General features: G+C 42.5%; 1 protein-coding gene and 1 long non-coding RNA gene across 2 annotated transcripts in view; one reads left to right on the top strand and one right to left on the bottom strand.

The window, feature by feature from the left end:
• Window positions 1-25,796, top strand: part of Sorbs2 (sorbin and SH3 domain containing 2) — a 300,031-nt gene that overhangs the window by 60,982 nt on the left and 213,253 nt on the right. The window lies entirely within an intron of this gene.
• LOC126504821 (uncharacterized) lies at window positions 6,618-12,710 on the bottom strand. Its single transcript, XR_007592720.1, has 4 exons — window positions 12,601-12,710; window positions 10,585-10,784; window positions 8,386-8,541; window positions 6,618-7,279 (listed from the first exon to the last, which is right to left on the bottom strand). It is a non-coding gene; the product is annotated as an uncharacterized lncRNA (long non-coding RNA).

Raw genomic sequence — 25,796 nt, 5'->3', positions numbered from 1 at the left:
AGATTGTGAAAATGAAGCCAAACCAAGGCCAAGCGAAAATACTATTTTGATATCTGTTGCCCTTTGGTTTTTTTAAACATAAAGTGCCTAAACCTAAACTTTCTCTAACTTCAGTGCTTTGAAAAAGGAAATTCCACACAGCTGTCTTTGATGATCACTGCAACATTAGTGATTAATGACAGGCCTGAGAATGAGGTTATATCCATCTACGCACCAGGTCAGCACAGATGGATAACACTGACTAAGATGGTGTGCACAAAGAAATATAAAATTAGATCCAGAAAGCCTGCTTCAGGAGCTATGTATCAAAATGAGTCAAGTCATGTTTCAAGAGCATGGCATCCTGACTACAGTCTTGCAGTCTTTTGTAAGGGCCCTAAACACACACATGATGCTCTGCCTTAGTGTCTCAGTGACCCCTTAGAGGGTCTTAACACAATCGCATTGGCCCCATGTTGAGATATGAATGGGGGGGAGGACACATCCAGACAAGAAGAGCATGGAAAAAACATAACTGCGCATGGCTTTATTGATTCAAAGCTTGTCCACTAATTGCTTTCTTGATAATTGCATTAGCTTTCACTTTGGAAAATTATTTTTACTGACTCCCTAAAATGTAGCCAAGAAATAATACTTATTCCTAGTGTGCAAATGAGAACCTTTAGAAAGAGAATGATCAATGTCACTTTGTTTCTTCCCCTCTGCCTCCACCACTTCAAAAGCCATGGAGGCTTGCCGGGTGCTCAGAAAGTTTCAGAAATGGATGGGGCTTCTCTCGGTACTATCTGATAGTTCCTGGGACTTTATTTTTTTTTTAGGTTTTGGATTTTGGTCTTTCAAGTAACTTTGAAGTCCTGGGAACTTGCTCTGTAGCCCAAGGGCTGGCCTTGAACTCACAGAAATCCACCTGCCACTGCCTTCCAAGTGCTGGGATTAAAGGCGTGCGCCACCACTGGGGCCACTCTCCAGATCTTGCTCCTCAGACAAAAACAATTCACTGCAGAAGGCAAAGAGTAAGGGACACATTCATTGCACTTTCTCCCTGCGTGACCCCTGCGGCCTCAGTCCACAGTGACCTCAGACACTTGCTAGGCAGAGCCTCTGATGTGGCCGGCAGTTTGGTCTCATTGGAGGCACAGTCACTGTGACCAGAGTTCATATGAGATCGGTGACAAACTGTTTGAAACGTAATACTGAAGAGGGGTTGCAGCTTCCAATTATTTCAAAGGAGTGGGTTTTTGTTGGGATAAACTTAGAAGGCCATACTAGGTCCTGAACAGAAAAGAGGCAGGGTGCAGAGGCACATGGTTTTCCGTGAGACTCCCGTGGGGGTAGGCTGTGTTGTGTAAGGCTGTGGGTATCTTCTGTCTCCTGAAAATTTCATGTACCTGGTAATTCTGCTGTGCAAGGAAGTTAGCTTCTCCTTGATGTCCATTTGAAATACATAGGAGCTATACAATAACCATGGGGTCGATATAATCACAAGTATATATATATATATAATATTTAAGTAATATATATTTGTAATATATTATGTGTATTTAAGATATATATCTTAATATATTATATATTAAGTAATATTTTATATATTACTTGTATTATTTAATATATAATTTATATATTGTATACTATTTATATATTATAATTTATATTATAATGTAATTTATATTTATATATTTATATTTAATTATATATTACTAAAAGACAGTTTAAAGTCAGACATGGTAGTTTGAACTTGGAATTCCAGCACTGGGGAAGTGGAGGCAGAAGGAGCTCAAAGCCAGTTTCAGCTATACTATACAGTGAGTTCAAGGCAAGCTTAGGCTACAGGAGACTCGGTCTCAAAAACAAACAAACAAAAGACAACTAAAAGTGGAAATTCAGACTAAACAATGAGTGAAAAGTTTGAAAATGTAATGATTGCTAACAGTGTCAATTATTAGAGTAGTAAATCATAATTATTGCATACTAGTTATGGTACATCTGATTAAATCTCTTATTCCCTCGGGAAACATTTAAGAAAGGTTTCTTAACTTTTACTTTTTCTCAGTCTTATTTATAAACCAAGAAGGATGCATGTGATTTATAGTATCTTTTATTTAGAAAATGTTAATAAAGTTATACTTTTGTATTTTTCTCCAATAAATTCATTCTCACGGAACTAGAAAAAAAGAACTTCACTTTGTAGTTGAGAAATATTTCACAATGTTTTATACTAAAACATTTAACAGTGATGAAGTACTTTATTTAAAAGTTAATTTGTCTGTATCGTCTCTCTTTTCTCCTTCCTTGCCCCTCAACCCAACACCAATCCTCCTTGGGTAATGTCCAACCCCATGGATTTGTCCATAAGACTTCATTCCTACCTGGTGACTGTGGCCAGCACTCCCCAAACATCTGCCCCATGCCCAGCCGTTTCTTCTATTCAACATTTCCATTAGACGGGACATCATGTCCAAGTAAATACCCTATGTCCTAGCATCTCCCGCAGCCAAACTGGGCCAATGAAATATCAACATCCTTCGATCCTGTTGGTATGTGCTTTATCTTCTTCCTTTCTGTTTCTTTTGCACTTTTGACTGGCACATGGAGGTGACCACTAAAGATACACAGACTATCTGTGTGAGCCAAATATGAGGGCAGATACCCAGGGCGGCAGAACATCAGGATAGGAGTCTATGTTGGGGGTGATGCGGTAGGCCCTCTGGAGAAGTTCTAATCTGCTACAAGGTATTTTCAATAGAAAAACAAAACAATAAGGGCATCAGACCTTGATTTACATAAGCAGGAGCTCAGATTTGTTCTACCAATAGAACTTTGCACTGGTTAATTTTAGATCAACTAGACGCACGCTAGAGTCTTCTGAGAGGAGGGAACCTCACCTGAGAGAATGCCTCTATAAGACAGGACTCTAGGCTAGACTGTAGGAAATTTTCTTAATTAGTAATGAATGAAAGAGGGCCCAGCCTGTGGTGGATAGTCTCTCCCCTGGGCTGGTGATCCTGAGTTCCATAACAAAGTAGGCTGAGCGAGCCCTTAGGAACAAGCCAGTAAGCAGCTCTCCTCTGGCCTCTGCATCAGCTTCTGCCTCCAGGTTCCTGCCCTGTTTGAGTTCTCATTCTGGCTTCCTTCAATGGTGGACTACAATGTGGGAGTGTAAGGCAAATAAACCCCTTCCTTCACAACTTGCTTTTGGTCATGGTGTTTCATCACAGCAAGAGAAACCATAAGACAAGCTGGTACCAGCAGAGTGGGTATTGCTATAACAGACCTGATCATGTGTTTGGTAGGACTGTGGAAAGGCTTTGTAACTTTGGGCTAGAAAAGCTATTGAGTTTTAGAACCCCGTGGGATGTTCTCTAGGAGCTCGGAAGATAAGAATATAGAGAACAGTGTAGAATATGGCAGCCTGGCTTCTGAAGTTTCAAAAGGAAGATTAAAGACTCTATCAGGGTCATTTGCTATTTTGAATTAAGATTCTGTCATCCTGGTTAGCTAGGTGGAAGAGTTTTGTTTTTAATCACATTCAAGCAAAAGCAGAACACTGTGTGCTATCTATCTTGAGTGAACATCATGTGTTTATCTGACAAATTGTCCTAGCACTGCCCATGACAAGGGGTTTCCATGCAGATGCAGAAATAGTGCTCTCCATGCAGGGCGGCGTACTCCTAGTTTGGCTACAAATTTCTGGCCAGTGAGTTTTGCCAAGCATCTTCTGCTTTTCTCTATTTCACTAACCTGTGTTTTTAGGGACAGTTCAGCATAAAAAAATTGCAATAAGTGAAGGTTCAAAGAAGATGGCACTTGGCCAACAATCACGATCTTTAACATTAGCCCTGGTGAGATGATTCAACAGATAAAGGCTCCTGCTGCTGAGCCCGAGGACCAAGGTTTGATCCTCAGAACCCACATGATAGAGGAGAGGGATGATTCCTGCACGCTGTCCTCTGACGTGAACACATTCTGTGGTACACATATACACATACTTCCTTCCTCAAACACACATACACGGAGTCACACACTCACTCGCACACACACAGTCACACACACACAGAGTAACACATTCACACAGTCACACATACACACACACTCACATGTTCACACATACACACTAGCACATTCACACACATTCATACACACAGAGTCACACATACACACACAACACACACATACACACACATACACACATATTTACACAATCACACATGCACACACTCACATGTTCACACATACACACTAGCACCTTCACACACACATTCATACACACAGAGTCACACATACACACACATACTCACACACACATTCACACAGTCACACATGCACAGAAATGTTTTAAACTAAATCAAAATACATTTGATAGGGATGACTTATTTGTTTAAATGTTAATTTGTCAGAATTGTCTCTCTTTTTCCATCCCTGCCCCTTAACTCCTTACCTGACTTACTAGTGGGTAAATGCTGCCTTGAAGAAATAGAAACTTTTAGTATTTACTGTACTATTGTAATTGTTTTTATTTTCTGTTAGAAGCAGGGGATGCTTTCTGTCGCTTATAGGAGTATGTGTTAGTCAGTTTTCTATTATTACTAAAAATTCTTAGATAATCAAAGTATAGGAAGAAAATTTTAATTAGTTGAAGGTTTAGGACTGTCAGTGCATGGTTAATTGACTGCATTGTTTAGGACCTGTAGTGAGGAAATATACCATGGTAGAAAGGTGTGGTTGAGTAAGCTTTTCACCTCTTGGCAACAGGGAAGCAAAAAGAGAAAGAGGAAGAACCAGGGTCCCAATATCCCTTTAAGAGCACAGCCGCAGTGAGTTATCTGCCTCCCACTAAGCTCCACCTCATAAAGATTCGGCTATATCCCAATAATTTACTCTATGAAACAGGATTTCAACACATGGACCTTGGAACCATTCCAGATCTATTCCAGAACTACGGCAAGAAGCTAAAATGAACTACGATTAAGTGGGTGTTCTGAAAGAGAGAAAGGAAGGACTTGGCCTTTGGAGGTGGTAAGAGAGTGGTCTCCTAACAAATAAGACATGGAGGAGGTGGTAGGCACACACATGTATCCAGTGAGTAGTTTGTAGAGTTAGCAAGACTTTGGAGAATTAGCTGTATACAATCACCTACAGAGGGTGTTCCCTCAATATATAAACACTCCAGCACCGTTGGAGACTTCCAGACCCCACTGTAGCAACAGGAGTCCCCACGCCTGAAGGTAACATAGAAACAATTAGTAGAGGATTGTATTTGTGTTAGTGACTGGATATCCTTCAGAACTCCTGGGCCTAGAGGCATACAAGAACACTTACTTGCCCAACAGGGATATTCCCAGTAAAACAAAACAATAACTTAAGGCTACATTTCCTGCCAGCCTAAGGGTTTGAGTCAAATTTAAGTTGACAAACGGAAGAGAGATATAAACGTTTTTGCCCACTTAGTGTCTTGGACAGACATTTTGCCTACTGTGTTGATTATAGAGGAAATGAAGGTCACGCATAGGTTTTGCAGTGATGATCTAATGACCCTTACACCCCTGCTGCATTTTCAGCTCCAACTGTGATTCTTATCAGAAGAGTTGGGTCATCTTAACATAAGCTAGTGTTGAGATTAGTCAAAGATGACTTTTATCTTGAAAACGGCCCTGCCATGTTCTAGTGCGCACCGAACACCTGAATAGGATCGCTCATGAGAAGGCTGTCAATGGTATTATCTCAAGACCCAGAGGACGGTTTCCTTCGTCTCCCTCATGGTACCTCTTTCAGTAAGCCATTCCTGAGTGCAGCCGTGCAGATTAACCAATTAGCATTCATCAAATTTAGCCAACCCAAATGTGGTACTCCTCCTAATCAAATTCTTAGGTAGCGAGAATCTGCATCTCATGTAGAGACTTCTAGCTGACCAGCAAGATGGGAAGCAAATATGTCTGTCAGCAAATATAACAAATTACACAGCTGAGAACGGAGAGCTTCAAGATGAAAGAAAGGGGGGAACCGGCGAACGAAATTGACTCTCCCACAAATAATGTTTTCAATTGATTAAATGAAACACACTAAAGAGAATTGAAACAGAGCAACCATAGAAGCTAATTGAATCTGTTTCTTCCTCTAGTATGCATGCTAAGACAAGAAAGCAAAAGAAGGAAAACAGTGGCCTTGCATGGGCTCACAGTTCTTACAAAGTCAAACTGTTTAAGTGTGGCGTCTGTGTATAAATGTCTAATTGTTTTTCATCAATGGCAGTTCTGTTGAAGCAAAACCCATTGCTGAGGCAAAGTAATTTATTTTAATTAAGTTTGTTTCGAGCAATTAGGAACTTTCAAGTAATTGAATTAGAAGTGAAACAAAATCCAATTTTGGAAAAGTTCTCCTTGTTGGCTTTGCAACAAACATGAATGTGGTTTGTTTACTGCAAGCTAGGGGACACTGGCCTCTTTAGTGTCCAAGTCCGTTACTCACCCGACATCGTCTTCCTCCAGCCATTTCCTGGTGATGGTTACCAATATCTCACAGGGCTAATAGGATGGTACTATACATCTCTGAACTTCAAAAACCAGTTCAATGATTACAAAATGGGGTTATGGGGGTGTGTAGAGAGAGCCACCAAAACCTCTCTCAAATATGACTGCATAGTTGAGGCTTTCTAGGCCTTCTGGAATTTCCTGTGGCCGTTTGTAGAAACCATGACAAGCATTTCCTGGGTCAGAGTTCAAGCATGTGCGTGGCTAAGAGCCCGCTCAGGTCATGTCACTTGAAACCAGCCTCTGGACAGTTTGTGCCTTATAGACAAACCTGTGTTGTCAATGGAAAAGAATCACAGCATCAAAGAAATGAGAAGAAAGGTCTGGAAAGGCTGGAGATTTAATTCAGTAATGTACAAGGGCTGGGGTTGACCCCCACCTCAGTACCACCACCACTGCCCCCCAACAATGAAAACAAAGGAAAAAAAAACCCGAAATGACATTTTTCATAATACAGTATCTGACAAAAGAATTAGAGCAAAATTTAAAAACTTTTTGGTGCCATATTTAACTGGGGTTCTTGGAAACTGGAACCGAAGGTCACACTGGAAAGAGAGATACTTGACTGCTTGACATAAAAGCAAAGTCTTTAAGGCTAAGCTGGAATATGGAGGATGTCTGGGTAAGTTAAGTCGTGGGGTAAGAACGCACTTAAAATATCTTCTGCACAGACTATAGTGTAGACAGCATTAGGTATTTACCCCTCCAAGGGTTTTCTCTATTTTTGTTGATTTCTATAGGTGTCTTTACTGGATCTGGAGAAAGAGTAAAACCCCAATTAGTAAGTCTGGTGATTTTTGATCCAGGGTTTGTATCTGACATTTCAACACATGAACAAAGATACATTTCAGTGTGGAGGGATTCACTTGAGGTTTTGGTGAGGGTAGGGACGCCAGGTCTGGGTAAAAGGGTGACAAGCAGCAGTAGGAATCCGGAACTCCAAGTGGGAGTTCCACCCTTTCTTGTCCCCCGGCCGAAGAACGGCCCCTGAGTTCCGATTGTCCCTGCCCTCCCTTGAGTTTCAGTCACGTGAGTTCGGGGTTGAAAATTAAACTTATGTGAGATATTCTCTTTGAAAAATAAAAGGAATTCTAAATTATTCCATCTTGGCAACCACATCAAAGACAGAAAATTGCAGAACCCAAAGATCCCTCCGGTAATATCTAAGCCAAGCTTCTTTTGAGGAGGCAGGAAGAATGTTAGGCAGGCTGGGCAGAGCAAAGCGAACAACTTCTCTACCCCCAAGCAATATCAGCTCCTAGGAAGCTTTTCCTCCCGTTCTCGTTGTCTACCACCCTCTGCCTATAGGATGTTTTGTTTACTCATGCCAAGTTATTTTCATTCAGTAAATCCTTAATTTATGTGTGCGTGCCTGATTTCCAAGTTCTTAAGACTTTATTGATAGAGCCAATCCAGGGGTGGGCTGATAATCTTGAAAGGTGGTAATAATCAAAATTAGATCGACGTCTGTCCTAAGTTTTATATGCTGTGTAGAAGGCACACGGCAAGGAAAGTACTGCTAAGCAACTATCAAACTGAGTTCCTGAGATACCGCGTGAAATCTCTTTCTTTGAATTTAAATGCTGAGTTGTAGAGAAAAGTCAGCATTCGATGTGATTCTTGCTCAATTTAAAACAGATCTCATTGGGTGCAGGAGATTCTTTTCCAGCCCAAGGTGTTCTTTCATCCAACCGTCTGGTACATGCCAGATTTTTATGGTTGGGTTATGAGAACAATGACCTCATTCTCTCCAGTTGATAACAGGAATGGCACACTTTTTTATAACTTGAAAAGGCCTCTGCTTATTGATATGGGGGTTAAAATTAACTATCCCACCGGCGTCGCCCATTGCATACCTCACCTTATCTTGCGGAGCAAAAAATGAAGAGGCTGAAAACCATGTCCAACTTGTGGCCCGTGGCTTTGTCTGGGGTAATCTGTGTTCCCGTAGGAACCTTTATCTTCTGTTTAAGCACACGCACAGCTGGCTAAACTTCATTCTCGTTTTGAACACAGCCTGGTTAAATGGAACAATCACACTAAGATAGATAGATCCAAAAGCCTGTGCTGAGCAAGCCCTGACGTTTAATTCGCAATAACCTTTGATTGGCTAATAGATGTGAAAATTAACAGCTGAGCTTTTCCTCTCAAAGGCAGCACACGTCTGCCTCTTAGGTGCACACCCCAGTTGCATTTTCTGGGTTGAATTCTGACTAAAATCTACAAAAAGGAGCATTTAAATTAGCCGAGGGTTCGACTCTCTCTAAACTAGAATGATAACTGAGTTTTGTGCCCTGGTCTGATAGGAAGCCTGAAAACGGAATTCTAATCTTATTTGACCACACTAGTATTTATGAAACTAACCCGTAAAAATGGTATCCGAATGGGAAAGAAAGCACAGTTGCGTGTGGACTTCTACACACGAATTGCTCGCTGCTGGTGTGGTAGCTACAGATAAGGATCCCATCATGACGTGTGACTAAGACTTTGCATCTTACTGCAATTGTCTGCGTTCTTATCACTCTCCCCCAACTCAATTCCCATGACCTTGTAGGATTGTACACTATTTTTATCTCATTTTCAACCTCTCTGTTGGCAGGGCAGATTATTGGCAAGTGGAGCAATTGCTGGCAAGCATAGATGTTCTCCATCAAGGTTTCTTGTTATTCAGATTATACACAGTATAATGAGAGGGGAATACCTCATCGTTCCTGGTTTAGCCTGCTGCTCTTTTTAAAAGCATGTAATGCTTCTAATGTGTAAACGCCAATGTCATATGGAAGAATTAGTCACTCATTCTATTCACGGACTGCACCAGAATAACATACATTAATCCACGGGAGAGCTTTTTTCCACTCTGTCTCAGCCCACTGCCCGCCTGATGTATTTGAGGCTATATGCATAAACGTGACATCATGGATTTAACTTGGCATATTTTTTTTTCTTTTAACCACCATGCACTGGCAGGGGAAACAAGAGCAGGAGCTGAGGGTGAAGGGCAGGACCAAGAAGAAACAGCTTCCCCAGACCTTCCCAGGGCAAAACCATTTGAGAAATAAGTGCCAAGGATTTACTAAGGGAGAGAGAGGCCCGCTACTGCTATCACGTGAGGGGTCTGGTTACCCTTCCTGTTCGGTTCGCACAGGAGACCCCTTGGGAAGCTCTACTGCCTGAAGTGGTGGGCTGAGACCCCACCCATGGCCTTCCAGCAAATTCTTTGCATTTTAGTGAAAGATACGCAAAGTTAAAGTCACGAAGTCACTTTTATGCTTATAATCTCAATAGCCACTTTGTTCTGCTGATGAGGAAGGCTCCGCACAACCCGACTGTGTACAGCGTGGCCTCTTCTGCCCTCGTCTGTTGTCACTGCCCGATTCCCGTTCACCTCTGTGTTGCTATTGCCCTGAAAATTTATCTAGCCCCATTCCTTGTGCACACGCAACTTTCTACTCAATTTTTACGTTTATGGAAACCGTGTTCTTTTCGATGCCCTCTGGTCAAATAATCACTATAATTTTGATTTTTCTCATTGTCACTGCCAGGATCTGACTTGTGCAACCGCCATCTCTCTTTCAAGCTACTGTCCTCACTGGCCTGCTTCAAATTACGGTCCTATTATCAACTCTCTGCCACACAGCAGGCAAAGCGTCAGGTATCAAGTATAAATCTGTTTTCACTCCAAGAAGGAAATCCAGATTCTAGTGTTTGACCCCTAAAGCACTGCCTGGCTGCCTTTGCTCTGTTTCTGCATGCTCATTATGGGAACAGCTTCTGTTCTATGTCCCACCCACAGTGGCCTCTTTTTGGATCTCTCAGACACTCTGAACTCCCTCTGATCTCAGGGACACATCCCACCTGCCCCAAATATTCTTCTCCCATGTGTTCTCACGGCTCCTCTACTTGGTGAGGTCTTGGCATTAGATGCTATCCATTTCAAAGGCTGCACCTGAGCAGGTATGCTATTACAGTCATTCCCCAGCCTCTGTTTCCCTCCGGCACACTCTACACACACCATCTTCCTTCATAACCTGCAGATAACGGTAACTAGATTGTTTACTACCTGATCTTGCTCTGGAAATCTCAAGATGAAACACACTCTCCAAGTCTCTCATCCAAAGCCTGGTATGGATCTCACAGATTTAGCGGCTACTTCCTTATTCATGAGCCAATTTTCTTCCTCTGCTCGTTTGTCATAGCCACCTTTTCAGAGTGACTTCTGCCCGGCTCCTAGTGGTGGCTTCGTACATTCAAGGGTAGGAGCTTGAGGATTAGAATGATTAGGCAAAAGGAACATAGACATAGGAGAAACAAGAAACAGAAACAAGATAGTATTAGGAGGGACATTCAGTGAATGCCAAAAGTCGCCCATGTTTAATTTCCATTGGCTTAAATACCCAGACTCCAAAAGGTAAGAGAAAAAAGACTGCATTCACATAACAGGGAATGAACAGACCCGTTGTGGGGTGACTGACTACATTCTCCTCTGTTGCCAGAACAAGATAAGTAACGCCCACACCCTACACCAAAACATTCTGAAGGCAAACCACTCCCTGGGTGGAATCCATAGTTAAGCCCCTAAGGGAGTGGAACCTAGTGGGATTCTTCGACTTTTGCTCGAGGGAGAAACAGATCTACTTCTTAATACCTGAAATACCGGGTCTGGCTATTAGCCACACCTGTTGACAATAGCCTTGAGAGAACAGAAATTCCAACTCTCTGGCCTTTAGTCAAGACAGAAGGAACCCATACCTATGGGCCCTGTCTCTCATTGTTTTGCTGGGTAATCCTATTTCATATTTGGTAGAAACTTTTCCAGAATCTCTGCAGGTGCCTATAAAATCACCACTGACCTTTGATTGAAGGAGTACCTTCAAGCAAGCTCCAAAAGGGGAGAAAAGATTTATATATGAAAGGCACCTTAGCTTAGCATGTGGTTACAATTTTACTGACTCAATGTCACTTTTCCCTACTTCTCATCTTTCTGCATGACTAACAATATTTACTTCTCTACGGGCTCATTATCTTTGTGCACCTGTTCTTGAACATAACAGCCACCAGCACCTCGGGTTTTGTTGAGTAGCCACATTTCTCCTTGCTTCTTTGTTCTGTTTACTCCCCATCCTTTATGGGTTACCCATTATGTTCCGGGTACTAGCAACACAAAAGGGACTTAGAAATGCATGGCAGCCTTAGGAAGCCTGGTCTATCTATGAGAGAAGATTGACAGGTAAGGCGGCATCTAGGACACAGGTACAGGCAGCAAATGAGATGTGAACAGTCAGAGCCATAAAACCGGACATCCTGGAGATGCTTTCAGAGGGAGGTGGCCGTACAGTCACCCCACAAAGGAAAAACCAGGATTTCCCGGAAGGAAGGACAATTCGTTAAGGTGAGAATGAATAGTCAAGGAATGTAAAGTTTTGGGAGACTGGCCTGTTTGTGTGTGCAGACAGAGTGTGCAGGAGACGGAGAGAGAGATTAAAGAGGGATGGGACATGAACAAAGCCTTAGGAGACTTTGTGCAAATGTCTGAATGTTATTTCTTTGTGGAAAAATGGCCACAGAAGGTGTGTACATCTCACCCTGTGTGAAACCAAAGTCCATTCACTATTTTATCCTGTTTTATCAGTGTTTCTGAGTAGAGAACTCCTATTACAGCCAGTACTGTATTTTTTATAGTCTTAGGAGAACCCTCCTTGCAGACAATAAAATATAAGTTGATTTATTGTTTTAATTGCACTTTACTCTCCTATTTTCTTATTTTTATTCCCATTAGTCTTTTAAGTTCACCAAAATTCATACGAGTTCATTAGAACGTGCAAATAGACTCATCTCAATGAATAGAAAATAATTAACTTCCAGAACCGATAATTACTCCCAAGTATCACTAGACGGGGTAACAAATATGTAGACCCCTCTTGAAGCCTTCAGCCTTGTTTTGCTTTTATGTAAGAAGTAGATGAATATGACACAAGGAAAGATAATGAAAACTACTGCTTTCTCGTGTCATAAGCTTTGAATGGTTCTCTAATTGTCATATGAAGCTAATTAACTCGTTAGGTTAGAATTCGCTCACCTTTCTGTTTCTGGTGTATTTTCTTCTCATTCATCCTAGTGGCATGAGCTTCTTTACAGTCCTTTTATTGAGTCTTCCTTAATGGAGCACAATGAACTGCTTGCCTGTGGCCCACCAGTTTTCACGCTGACTCTGGCCAAAAGGCAGTCTATGGATCCAGAGGAAAGGAAATGGAAAACCATGATGTACTTTATTTTACCATGGCATCTCTATTCCCAGCTCATAAAGGGGGGATGTGGGGGGGTTAACAATGGGAAATAGGAATGTGTACATCAACAAGAGTATTTTAACTTGCAGTGCTGGTTTGCAGGGTGGGACAACAGTGGCTAGAAGGTCCCCAACCAGAGAAAACATTCGGGATTTAAGCAAGATTGCAAAAGTTTTACCTGTGGTTACAAGCAGGGTGACAATGTGGAATCTGGAGGAAGGAACAAGCCACTCCCATGGTGCAGATTCCACAAGCCAACCAGCACCATCAGGATATGAATGCATGATCTTATGTTCTCCTTTGTCACAATTTCTGATAGTGTGATGAGGCTTTACCTGCAAGGAAGAAGTGAAAACTCACAGGCTAGTTAGCATGACCTGTAGATAATTTTCAGATGATGTCACTGGGAATCAATGGACAGAGGAACACGGCCATGGCAGGTGGCTATGTGGGAGAGATCAGAGCAAGGATGGAGACGGATCACGAACCCTATAATCTTTGTAGCACAGGACACTTCTTTGTATTATACGTGAAGAGTATCCTATCTAAGAACTATGGTTTGAGGGGTAGAGACATGGCTCCGCAGTTAAGAGCATTGCTGCTCTTGCTTCAGCTTCCAGTCCCCGCATCTAGCGGCTCACACCACTTGTAACTCCAGCTTTGCAGCATCAGTCTCCCTCTTCTTGTGCCTGCACACACCTGTGTACATACAAGCACACAAACGTACACATACATGTGCGCATAAATGATAAACGTTTTAAAGAAATTTTTATTTTAATTATTTGAAAGTATTTTTTTAAAGTCGATTTGAAATGGACTTCAGATGAAAAGAGTCACAGAAGGGAACGGGAGACACGCATTGGTTTGTGTTCTAGTGTTTATTTGACTTTGCCCTTTTTGAGGGAGAGTTAAGTATGAACAGACATTGCAGTGCTGCCCACTGAGTTTCATATCTCACTTACATTTGCTAAGCACTGACTCTGTGCCTGGAATTACAAATCCACATTAAAACGTAGTGTGGTTCATTCTTCAAACCGAGTGACCCAAAGCAGTGCCTGGCTGTCTTCTGATATCTACTATAGTTTACTGTGAGGGTCTAAGTCGAAATGGAATCTTCACGTTAATGCTGACCTGGTATTATTCTGCATATAAATCACTGCTGCAAGTGTTTCACAAATAGGATGCTCAGAGCAATGGAGGGCCTTGATGGTCATCAAGATGGCTAAAGGATTCGGTCTGGTCAGTAACATCTCATCAGAGAAAAGATGCCAGGCTTTCATTCTGCTTGAGTCCTAGGTAATTTTACCATGTTTCTATTTGCCCAAGAGAAACACGTTCTCTAGGTGTGTTGTCAGAGAGTACCTCTTGAACTGTTTGCTTTTCAGAGAAGTAAAGTTGTTCCCAAATCAATATGCTTAAGGAAATGGAAGGCTCTTGATTAGCAGCCAAGAGGCCTCCTAATGAAATGACATTTCCCTCCGGGGACTTCAAGTGGTTAATGGAGCCTGGCGTTCTCCGTGTAAAGTGCTTGTGTTTGCTCTGCGCTGTGCTGAGCTGCACTTTATAAACGCCAGGATGCCATGAAAGTGACCCCAGACAGACACATCGCATGTCCCTGTACGTCTTTAGACCAAAAAAAAAAGAAATGTGTCTATGTTCACACCTGGGTTGTGTAGCTGCAAATAAATCCACCATGTGAACAAACTCAAAACAATACGCCGTCAGCCCTCAGAGAGTAGTGGCCAGCTAGCAACCTGAAAACACTAAAAGCTCATGTAATGATGGAGACCTGAAAGCACATGAGATGATCACTGTGCCCTGGATCATTGCAAGCAGTTGGTTCTTGAAAGAATGGACAGTCGCCGTTTTGTTGTTGTTTTCTGAAGAAGGTAAACAGACTATGGTCTTTCTTGTGCTGTGATTTAAATGTATATATATATATATATGTATATATATATATACATTTATACAAGGGCATCGTTGTCAGTCTTTACGGTATCTTCACGTTATCTTCACGTTGTTTCGGGTGAGAATACAACTCATGAAGCAAAGTCAGCACATCTTTTTATTTGATTCTTTTTCTGTCTACACTTGGAGACAGAATATTTTTAAAAAAGTGTATAAAATGCCTTAAGCTTAGAGCTAAAAACCCCATTGATACTTGCAGAAAACATTTTGATATGATAGGAAATTTTTCTGGCATCCAAGGAAGGGGAGATATACTTACAATTAGAGACTAGCAAATTCTCTCTTGGCAAAAAATGTCTGTATTCTTTCCTTCCCCCTTTCCTCTATCTCCCGACCCTCCTCACAAATGGAGGTGTTGTCTCCTGAAAGCGATCACAGATAAATCTTCTTATCATTTGTAATGACAACGTATTTCTTGACTCGAACTATGAAAAGGAAAATCCCTTTAGGTCTGTTTTTAAATGAACTTGTAAATAAACGGGAAACCTTGGTCATGGTGCTATTTTAAAGTGGATTTCTTAATTTCTGAGGAAATAGAGGCTTTCTGAGTTCAGCAGCAGCAATACTAAAGGCAAAATACATAAAAGATAAGCTGTTTATTGTGTCTCTGAGCAGCTTTTTTGATACATACATATGTGTTAGTGAAGGTTTTCTGGAGAAACAGAATACACACACTCACACACACACACACACACACACATATACTTATAGAAGATGCCTTATGGAAACTAGGGAATTTCATGATCTGTTGAATGCAAGCTGGGTGCCCAGAAAAGCCAGTGGTATAAATATGAGTCCAAAGGCCTCAGAACCAGAAGTGACATCCTAGGGCAGAAGACAGATGCTCCCAGAGAAGCAGAGAAAGAGCGACTCCACACTTCTCCTTGGCTATATTCAGTCTCTGAACAGATGGGGCGGCTCCCACTCACATTGGTGAGGGCAGATCTTCTTTCTTCTCTCAGTCTTCAAAATCAAAGGCTAATCTCGTCTGGAAACACCCTCACAGGCACACTCCAAAGGTTTTACCAGCCATCTGGGCATCACTTAGTCAAGTTCCCCTCTAAATTTGACTATCACATGTTCTGAGTTGATTCTGACCACACTTGATACAATACAGAGTACAGTGGTCTCCAGCACAGGCACTCCGGACATTACTAGTGCTACTCAGAGGGGATGGGGCAAGACAGGTTTGTTTCGGGTGAGAATACAACTCATGCAGCAAAGTCAGCACATCTTTTTATTTGATTCTTTTTCTGTCTACACTTGGAGTACACGTATCTGAAGGACAGTCATGCCAGACCAAGAAGCTGTGAGTGGATTTGCTTGAGTTTTGACACGGATGAAGAAACTGCTCTCTTTCCCTCCAGTGACTTCCGTGCAAAAATTGTTAGCCTCTTAACATGGAGGTGAGGTCGGTGAAACAGAATCTCAGGTTCCAGTGAGGCATCTCAGGATCTGAAAGATGCTCTGAAGACTGGTGGCAAGCAGATGGCCCAAAATGTCCATAGTCCCTAACTCGGACCTCACCAACTGGGCATCCCACGTGAAAGTCATGTTTAGCATCCCCACCCCCACCCCAGATTTGGAGAGGAAGTGGTGCGTCATGCCCGTGAACAGGCGGAGAAGAAAAGCCTCCCAGGGATCTTCAAATCAGGTCTCTGCTTTGCATTTATATCATGAAAGAGTTTGTTTCACCGGAAGCCAGAGACCAAGTATGAATTAGCATTGCCACAGTCATGGAGACTGTGAGGTTTATGCAATGGCCATGGTGGGTGTGGATCAGAAAGCCACCAAGAAGCCCTCGTGCCACTTAGAGCAGACTGTGTTGACCATCCAGTTGTTCTTGCCATATTAGGACCCATTTGCCTGGCTTCTGTTTCCTGGCAATCGAGATCTCTCTTTACTCCTTTTTTAGTCTTGATAGAATTGAAGTGGTCTGGCCATCAACAACCCTGTCTTCTCTTGGTCCCCTGTGAAGACAGCCAGATGGAATAGGGCCTTTTATGCTTACACATTCATCAGAACCTAAATAATGGCACACTAATTTTTCATCTTTTAGATAAAGACCCAGTCCTGCCCCCCAGGAAAGCATGGCACGGTGGGCTACAATCTTATTCTACAAGGAGGGTTGAAGCATCAAAAAAACAAAGACGGCGTTGAAAAGACTAATTTTAGAGATGCGGGGGTTTATTTAGAAGGAAGAGTTTTGGAGTCCAGGAATGAATTATCTTCACACCATACTGGCGCATTTTTAGTTTAGTTTCTCAAATATGTGTGTTTGAGGGAAAGAGGCAAAAGATGATCCAGCTCAGCCAGTTTAAACAGTCAGTTCAGAATGTCACTTTGAATCTATGAATTATCTCGTTGTCAAGTGAACTGAAATAATGGAGAAAGATTTTTTTTCCACTAAGGAAAATCCTACTTCAAATATACAATGGGCTGAGTCTTTCAAAGCCTCAAGCCGGAACTCACAGATCAGTAGAGAATTCTCCTTCTCTGGAGTGAACCCAGAATCAACAGGAGCATGCTGAGGTGCAAAGAGCTCAACCAAATTCTGAGTAGGAAGGGGTTACTCTGCCAGCCTTAAAGGGCCCCTAACCTAATGGGGTCCTGAGACAGTGCCTCTTGTTCTTGAGGATCAGCCTCTCAACAGGTCCTCTCGCTATCACGGTCATGATTGAAGGTCGCTGTCTGTGTTCATTATTTTTCGTGCATCCTGACCAAAATACAATGCCCAGTCAAAGCGATGTGAGGAAGTAAGGGTTTATTTGAGTTTATAGTTTGGGGGATCAGACCATAAGATCACCAGAAGCTTGAGGCTGCTGGTCCCATTGTACCCACACAGACCTGAGGCAGAGAATCTGGACTGTTCTTTACTCAGTTCTTTTTCTCCTTTGTAATCACATCAGCCCCATGGTGCTGCCCACATTAGGATGGGTCTCCTCATCTCAGTTAACCTAATCTAGAAAGTCTCCTGCAGACATGGGCAGAGGTTGTTCTAAATCCATCAAGTTGATGTCAAGATTAACCATCATATTGTCCGAAATCAAGCAACTTTTTCTAGACGAACCTGCCATGGTCAAATGTCTGGGACACAACTATGCCACAATCGTATGCATCTCTGATGTAAAGAAACCACAGTGGTAAATGTACTGTAGAAGACAGTTGAATTCTGTTCCATCTACAGTTTTCCTAAGCTGTCTCAATCAACTTCAAAATGATTAGTGCGTATTTTCTGTAAAAATGAAGCTTAAACTTAAGGTTCACATCCAATGGACTCAACCGTCAGATGAAACGCTAAAAGCTTCTATCAGGAATTGTCTTTCTATACTGGACGTTAAAAACTTGGGTTTGTGTTTGAACAAAAAAAAAAATCCATTTCTGAAACTTCTTCCTAGTTTTTTCCCCAAGCCCATCTTCCATACATTTATGTTGAATGTTTTGCATTCAAGTTGATTTCTTGGGTCCAAGTTGTGATCATAGAGTCACAGCGGTTATGGACATGAAAAATATTTACCAATACAAAATTTAAGATAATGTGTTACAATGGAATTTCATGAGCTCTAAATCACTATTGTTTGGCAAACCACTCCCATTTCTCTCTTATTTCCTCAATATTACAGTTCCATGGGTAATATTTAGCAATTCTTGTAGGTTGACCATTATCTACATGCCAAAGTTCTTTCCCAATAATGTTCTTCTTCTTCTTTTTTATTTGGTTTTGGTTTTTTCGAGACAAGGTTTCTCTGTAGCTTTGGAGCCTGTCCTGGAACTATCTCTTGTAGACCAGGCTGGCCATGAACTTACAGAGATCCTTCTGCCTCTGCCTCTGCCTCCCAAATGCTGGGATTAAAGGAGTGTGCCACCACCGCCCAGCTTTCCATAGTGTTCTTAAAGGCCTGAATCACATAGGAACAAGTGCATACTTGGCCTTAATCCCACAGTCTTTATGAAAAAGAGTAAGAAATCTACAAATTGTCTTCTCTATCTCCATCCCATGATATTCCTGCAGTTTGGGGGTGTCTGAGCCTTGAACTTAAAGTGTCACTCCTACCAAGTCCCTGAATTTAATCAAAGTTGGCAGACAGCCCAACAGCAAACTATGATTTGAGGATATGTCTGGAGATTCTCTTTTCTTTTTTCTTTATTCCTCTCTCATACAACACATCCCAACCTCAGTTTTCCCTCCCTCTACTCCTCGCAGCCCCTCTCCTGTCTGCCCCAGATCCACTCCTCCTCTGTTTCCCTTCAGAAAAGAACAGGCCTCCCAAGGGCTATCAACCGAAAATGGCATAACAAGATACAGCAAGACTAGGCATACACCATCAGTTTGGACAGTCTTAATTTCCTGGAGAGTTTCGATCCCAGAGTATACGACAAACCATCCCTGAGTTTTCATGAATGTGATAAGTTATAGAGTTTCAGAGATCCAGTTAGTTGTCATATGGAAGGCAGGCCATTTGTTGTTTGAGGAGAATAGTCTTCAAAAACATTACCAGAGGACTGAGTGAATAGATTAGTTCAGTCTCAGGTTTGGTCCTTAAGGACAAACACACAGTCAAACAATCAAAATGAGACCTGAGAAATTTTACTCATTGTTATGAAGTCCGTTTCTGCCTCATGAACAAGTCTCCTTAGATGGATTCTCAATGCTTCCACAACTTAGTCATCAGCTCAGGCCCTAGGGTACAAATCCATGCTCTGGAATGACTCACTGCTAAGATTCAAGTTGTCACATTCCTTATGGAGTCAAGGTTGCTATAATTGTCACTGACATCTAAGGCAGCCCGGGAAGGGCAGCGGAGTGAAGGGAATTTCACACATGCCATGAGTCACTTACTGATCCTTCTTCGGGGATCTGGCTGGAACTTGGTGAGGTGAAGGAGGGGGAGATCTGTCTGGCTGATGCAGACACAGAGACCACAGAGCCCTTAAGAATGGAGCCTGCACTAAAATTGTCTACCATGACGCATGTGTGTGACATTATTTCAGGGCACCAGCATTTTGGCACTCAGTAGCCACCTCCACCAGGCAGAGGAAGATATTGTTGCATCCACCCAAAAGATATTGCAGGTGTTTCCAAAGGGATACCAGCTCAGATCATTACTCCCAAACAGCAACCAGTCTTTTGCTTTGCCTTCACACAAAAAGTAGAACTAACAAAATTAGTTTCTTGACCTTCATCCTAGAATGAAAACATATTATTAAGTCTTAAGATAGTACGGGACAAAAATTAAAATAATGTCAATATTGCATTCTATCACTAAACACAAGTGTAAGTTCATAGCATAGGCTTTGTCTAATTGTTTCATTCCATATCCTCTTTTATTATTTAAAAAAAGCATCCCCACAGTCACTCTTACCACACCAAAGCATCCCTGGGAGCAGGGGCCTATCATGAGTCACTTCCCAACATCTTGGTTGTCATCAGATCATAAGAGTTTACCAAGCTTTCCTTTTTCTAGCTTTTTATTTGACATGTAGGATTTTTTTTTGCTCTCAAAATTAAATATCATAACTCATCAAACACCAGTGTTTTTGGAGATTCTGACTCATCCTTACCAACTCCCTCCTCTGCCCTATCTCTTCCAAATGTTCCTGAATTTGAGCACTGGACTGAATTAATGACAGACTCATGAGTGACCTACTTGTCCTATCCTCTGCCTTGCTTTCTTCCCACTGAATGTGTGCTCTGATCGCGTTCCTAGGCTTACCCAGAGAGGCTGCTCTCAGAAGGATTGCCAAGGTTTTGGGGTGCCTCGATCTTAGTCACTTTAAAGTCGGGTTTGTGATCATATAATTTGGGGCTGGGATGTAGCTCGGTTGGTAGAGCACTTGCCAAGCACCTACGAAGTCTAGGGGTTTGATTTCCAGCACCATGTTAGTCAGGTGTGGTGGGAGGAGGATAAAAAGTTCAAGGTCACCTTTGGCCACTAAACAGAATGTAGAATGGACTACGTGAGATACTATTGCAAAAAAAAAAAGCATACAAAATAATTAACACGCAATTTATAAACATTCACTCTTTTAAGGTATACATATAAAATTTGAAAATTAGAAGGAATCCTGAAACATCTATCACAGAAGGATTAGAGCGTTTGCATCATCTTGCAAATATCCTCATAGCTGTTGATCCTCACTTTCCTTCCCTGTCCGACAAACCTCAAATGCTTTCCCTGGATTTCCCTTCTCTAGAATGCTGTATTGCTAGAACATGTCTTTTTGTCTGTTCTTTTTTTATTAACAAAAAACATTTGAAAGTCGCCCATATTTTTTTGTTTGGGGGGGGTGGTTTTTTTGGGGGGGGTTCGAGACAGGGTTTCTCTGTATAGTAGTCCTGGCTGTCTTGGAACCCTGGAACTAGCTCTTGTAGACCAGGCTGGCCTCGAACTCACAGAGATCTGCCTGCCTCTGCCTTCCAAGTGCTGGGATTAAAGGCGTACACCACCATCGCCCAAGTCACCCATGTTTTCTTGTGTCAGTAGTTTTTGATTTTCCTTGTTAATAGTGAGTAGGATCCTAATTGTCTTGATATAACGTTTGTTTCTTTAGCCATTCTTCAACTGAGAACTATCTGTGTTCAGGGCTATGTTGAATAAAGCCTCTCTAAATAGTTCCATGCAGGTTTTCACACAGATGGCATGTTTGGTTTCTTTGAATAAGCAGCGAGGAGTAAGATGATTCATTGTGCTTTTCAGTTACATTTCTCTGAGCAATTGTGCTGTAAACATTGTGTTCTTTGCGTCTACACCTCCATGCTGACGGACTGTCAGTTCAAACTTCTCGTCCACTTTATTTCTATGCATTTGGTATATATCCCACAATCCCACAATCTTGTTAAAATCAGTTCCATAGCTCCTGCGTATTCTTTGCGATTTCCTTTGCAGATAATTTGTCCTCTGTGAAGAGAGGCAGTTGGGTTCTTTTGTTTCCACCCATGCATCTGCTCCTTCTTTTCCTTTCCTTATTGCTCTGCCGAGGATATCGAATACAATAAGAACTGCAAAAGCAGGAATCTTTTCCTTGTTCTCAACCAACCACATTTGAGCTGCTCTTTTATTTTCCCATGATGAAACACTCTTGAATTTTGTAGTCCCTGCCTCAATTTCTCTGCCTTCCTCCTTACATGGTAGGCACCTCTTCCTCCAGCTGCCCTTATTGGTTGTGTCCCACACAGTCAGCAAATCTCTCATCATTTCATGTACTCTTACATTTTGCTGTCTTACCTGTGTATAGACTCCTGAATGCTAGATCTTTCCTAGAGGAATTTTTTTATGAAGTTCCATGCCAAAGGTATCTCTTAGTGGCACATCAAATTGATATTATTAATATTTACCCATCATCACTACTCTTCCATGTACAACATAGCTTGGTTTTCTGGTACATATTTATTTAAAAAAACATGAATCTAATTACATTGGCAACTGACTAAATGTCTTCATGTCTTATCTCAAGTTTGTAGCAGAGCCAAGCAGGCCCTGCTTGGTACTTCTGTCTCACTCTCAGGCTTACTCATCTGCTAACACTTCCCTTCATGTCCACGGTGCTCTTTTGGAAATCCTGCTGGTTTCATAGGTATGAGATGGACTCTGGATTTAAAAAATTTAGAGTACTCTCTTGCCCCTCCCCTCTCTTCCCCTTCCCAGTGTGTGTGTGTGTGTGTGTGTGTGTGTGTGTGTTTGTGTGTGTGTCCCTCCCTCTGTCCCTCCTCCTTCCCTCCCTCCCCCTTCTCTCTCCCTCCCTCCTTTCCACTCCCCCTCTCTCTTCTCCTCTCTCCACTCCTCTCTTTCTCTCCTGGGCTGGTAATCAAATTCAGGCCTTGCAGACCACAGACAAACACCCTACCTCTGAGCTACACATGAGACTTTTTCATCAGAAAATGATTTCACACAGAGAATTAGGACTCTGTGGAATCTATTGTAAGCACTAAAGGAGTAAAGGCCAGAGACACTACTGGTAGCATTTAGGAAAACAAATTTCAGGAATTTTGGTGAGCTCCTGCCAAAGGTCTCAGCTGTTTGTGGCACCAAAGATTCTCAAGGGTTCCGCAGCAGTCCTGGCAAAAGCTCACTCCACCAGCTGCCATACCCATTTGCTTACTCATCACGGCCGAGTACTAACAGGGTTCCTTTCTCTTCTGTCTTCCCATCCTTCGTGAGTTTTTTTTCAGAGCAGAGATCTGACATGAGGTCCTATTGGCCAGCAAGGAAGAAGCGTATTTGCCCAGGACCCTGGCCACCTCTGGGAAAGCAAACAAGAGTAGAAAGAAAAGAAAGTAGGGAGAGGGGGAGGGAGGAGAGGAGAGAGATGCTAACCGCTAACTCACATGCTCATCTCTTTCCACGCCATGGTGAAGTGCACTTGTCTTTACTCGTCTTGTCCATAGTCCCATTGTCTGTCGTATCCTAGCCCCTCCCACCTCCACTTCATAGGCCATCGTCCTTGGCAGCAGCCTAACTGGCATTCTCTTATCCGGTCTGCTCTCTTTACTCTGCCTAAAATGCATATAACTCTCTCACTCTCCAACTCAAAAGACTTGAGTGCTCTTACCTCGCCTACAGTGGTAGGTTCAAGTGCCATGGCTTGGGAAGAAAGGCCCGGTGGGTGCTTTGACCTTTGTTCTTCGGCGGCATCCTGCAGGCCACACATTTCCTCACCTCTGTCGTTCTTCACCCCATCCATTGTCTGCTCTGCTTCCTGGACGTCTCCACCTGAAGCCTGCCAATCCTGAGAGACAGAATCAGATGTCACCTTCTCCAAGGGACCTTATGCGGGATTGAATGAGAATGACCCTCCCCCCCCCCATAGGGTCATCTATTTGAATGATCTGTCCCCAGTTGGTGGAACTATTTGGGAAGGATTAGAAGGTGTGGCCTTATTGGAAGAGGTGTATTGCTGGGATGGGCTTGGAGGTTTGACCAGACCACACCACTCCCAGGCAGTTCTCTGTCTTGTGCTTGAGGGTCAGAATGTAGACTCTCAGCTACCACTGTAGCTCCATGCCTGTCTGCCTCTGCCATGCTGCTTGCCAGGGTCATCATGGACTCTACCCTCTGGAACCATGAGCCCTGACTTAAACACTTTTTCATATAAGTTACCTTGATCATAGCCACTGAAAAGTAACTAACTTCATTCACTTCCTCGCCCTTTCCTCCCTCTTGACCCTCTCTAATGCCCACCCTGCCACTGAGTTCAACCCTCCCCAGAGTGGCGCTACCTTTCGTAAGGCAAGGATCTGTCTGGCTATAGGATTTATAGAAGAAGAAGCAGTTCTAGGGCTATGTCATCTCTTCCCCAGGGTTAACATCATCAAGATCACCTTTTGTCCTGTTCATCTTGTACCAAGTAAAAGAGACAGGTTTGAAGAGTCTCAACATCTTATTCAAATGTCCACGTCTCTGCCTTGAGGCCATGGCAGACTGAACCGGGGAGTTTGTATTAGACTTTGCCATTTTTCTTTGTCTTTGGGTTCAGCTTCTTTCTGACAGCTTTAAAATCCTTGTCCACACGGGATCACAGGTTTCCCCATTCTGAATCTCTCTCAAACAACGTAATGTGAGAGTCGAAAGTTCTCCCCTGGCTTGCAAAACAACATCACGTGGCATTTGAGACTTTGAAGATCTGGTGTCTAAAAGGCAGAGTGAGGGTGATGTCCTATAAGATCACTTACAAAGGACTCTGGTTTGGTTCCCAGCAACCACAGGATGGCTCACAGTCACCTATAACTAGCTCCAAGTGATCCAACACCATCTTCTGGCCTCTGCAGGCTACTGAATTCATGAAGGGCACATAAACCCATGCAGGTACCCATATATACATAAGTAAAAGTAATTAAAAATAAAAAGTAAAGAAAACATGGCTATCTGTCAGGTCACATGGAATGAAGCTGTGTATCTTAAACAGTCTCCTCACTGTTGTGTGGTGGTCATTATTAATTTTTTTTCTTTGCATTTGAGCCCTCCATGTAGACTCTGATGAAACCATAGCTTCTGTGATTTGAGTTGTCCTAGCCCTAGGTGGCAAATTGCCATAACTGAAACTCCTCTGGACACAATGGTGGCCTTGCCTGCCCCTAGAGGAAGTGGAGGCAGCCTGTGGAGTAAGAAGTGGGATGGCAGGGGCTCTGCTGTGGTTTTACAGCCACAGGAATGGACTGAAATTACAGCTGAGACAACTCCAGCTGGGAACTGAGAATGACGAGGGCAATGGGAATAGCCAGACCTCCAGTGTGTGCAGTTTGAGCCCTGTACACACTCTAGGGTGCAGCAATTGAGGGAGTGTGAGGAAACACTGGGTACATGCAGGCTTTACAAATTACAAGTACCATAATCTAATAGAAATAATCTCAACAGGGAAATGTACAGGAAATTGTGGGATTTCAATGAAAATACATTGTGGGCTTGGGGGGGGGCAATCTCTTAGGGATCATCTTCAAATTCAAAACAAATACTTCAAATGGAAGAAACTGGATGACTTACCATCTCAAAAAATCCTAAAGGGAATCTAGATTCTATTATTTTCTCTGTCAAAGAATTAATTGATTTTTTTTTATCATTATGAAGATATACACTAACCAATGTAATGGCCCACACCTGTGACCCCACCACTTAGAAGGTTGAGATTGGAGGATCAAAATAGTTAAGGCCAGCCTGGGCTACACAGGAAGATACTGGGTGAAGACACAAAGAGTGGACAGAAGCTGTGCCCCTGCGAGACAGTGGATGTCATCTTAGAGGAACCTAAGTGCTTTGTCATCCACAGCTTTTGCATTATCATCTTACATCCCCATGCTCTTAGGCTAATTAACCGCCTAAAGATGTATAGGCTTTTCAGGACGTATTTCCATATGTCTGCGGGAAGTATATTTATATAGACTGATCTCCACTACAGACTAAATGGAGTTGCATATGTTCGTATCGACTACAGCCTGAGTCAAGTCGCATGTGTTAGTGAGGAGTATGCTCTAAAGACAAATCGTCTACCTCGGCCTGCTTCATTAGAGCGAAGCCCACTAACGGGG

The sequence above is a fragment of the Alexandromys fortis genome, unplaced genomic scaffold, assembly GCF_014885135.2.
Source record: "Alexandromys fortis isolate MF-2015 unplaced genomic scaffold, M_Fortis_MF-2015_v1.1 scaffold_32, whole genome shotgun sequence".
Classification (NCBI taxonomy): Eukaryota; Metazoa; Chordata; class Mammalia; order Rodentia; family Cricetidae; genus Alexandromys; species Alexandromys fortis.
Note: the sequence above shows the minus strand (reverse complement) of the source record. Positions and strands in the feature narration are given on the sequence as shown.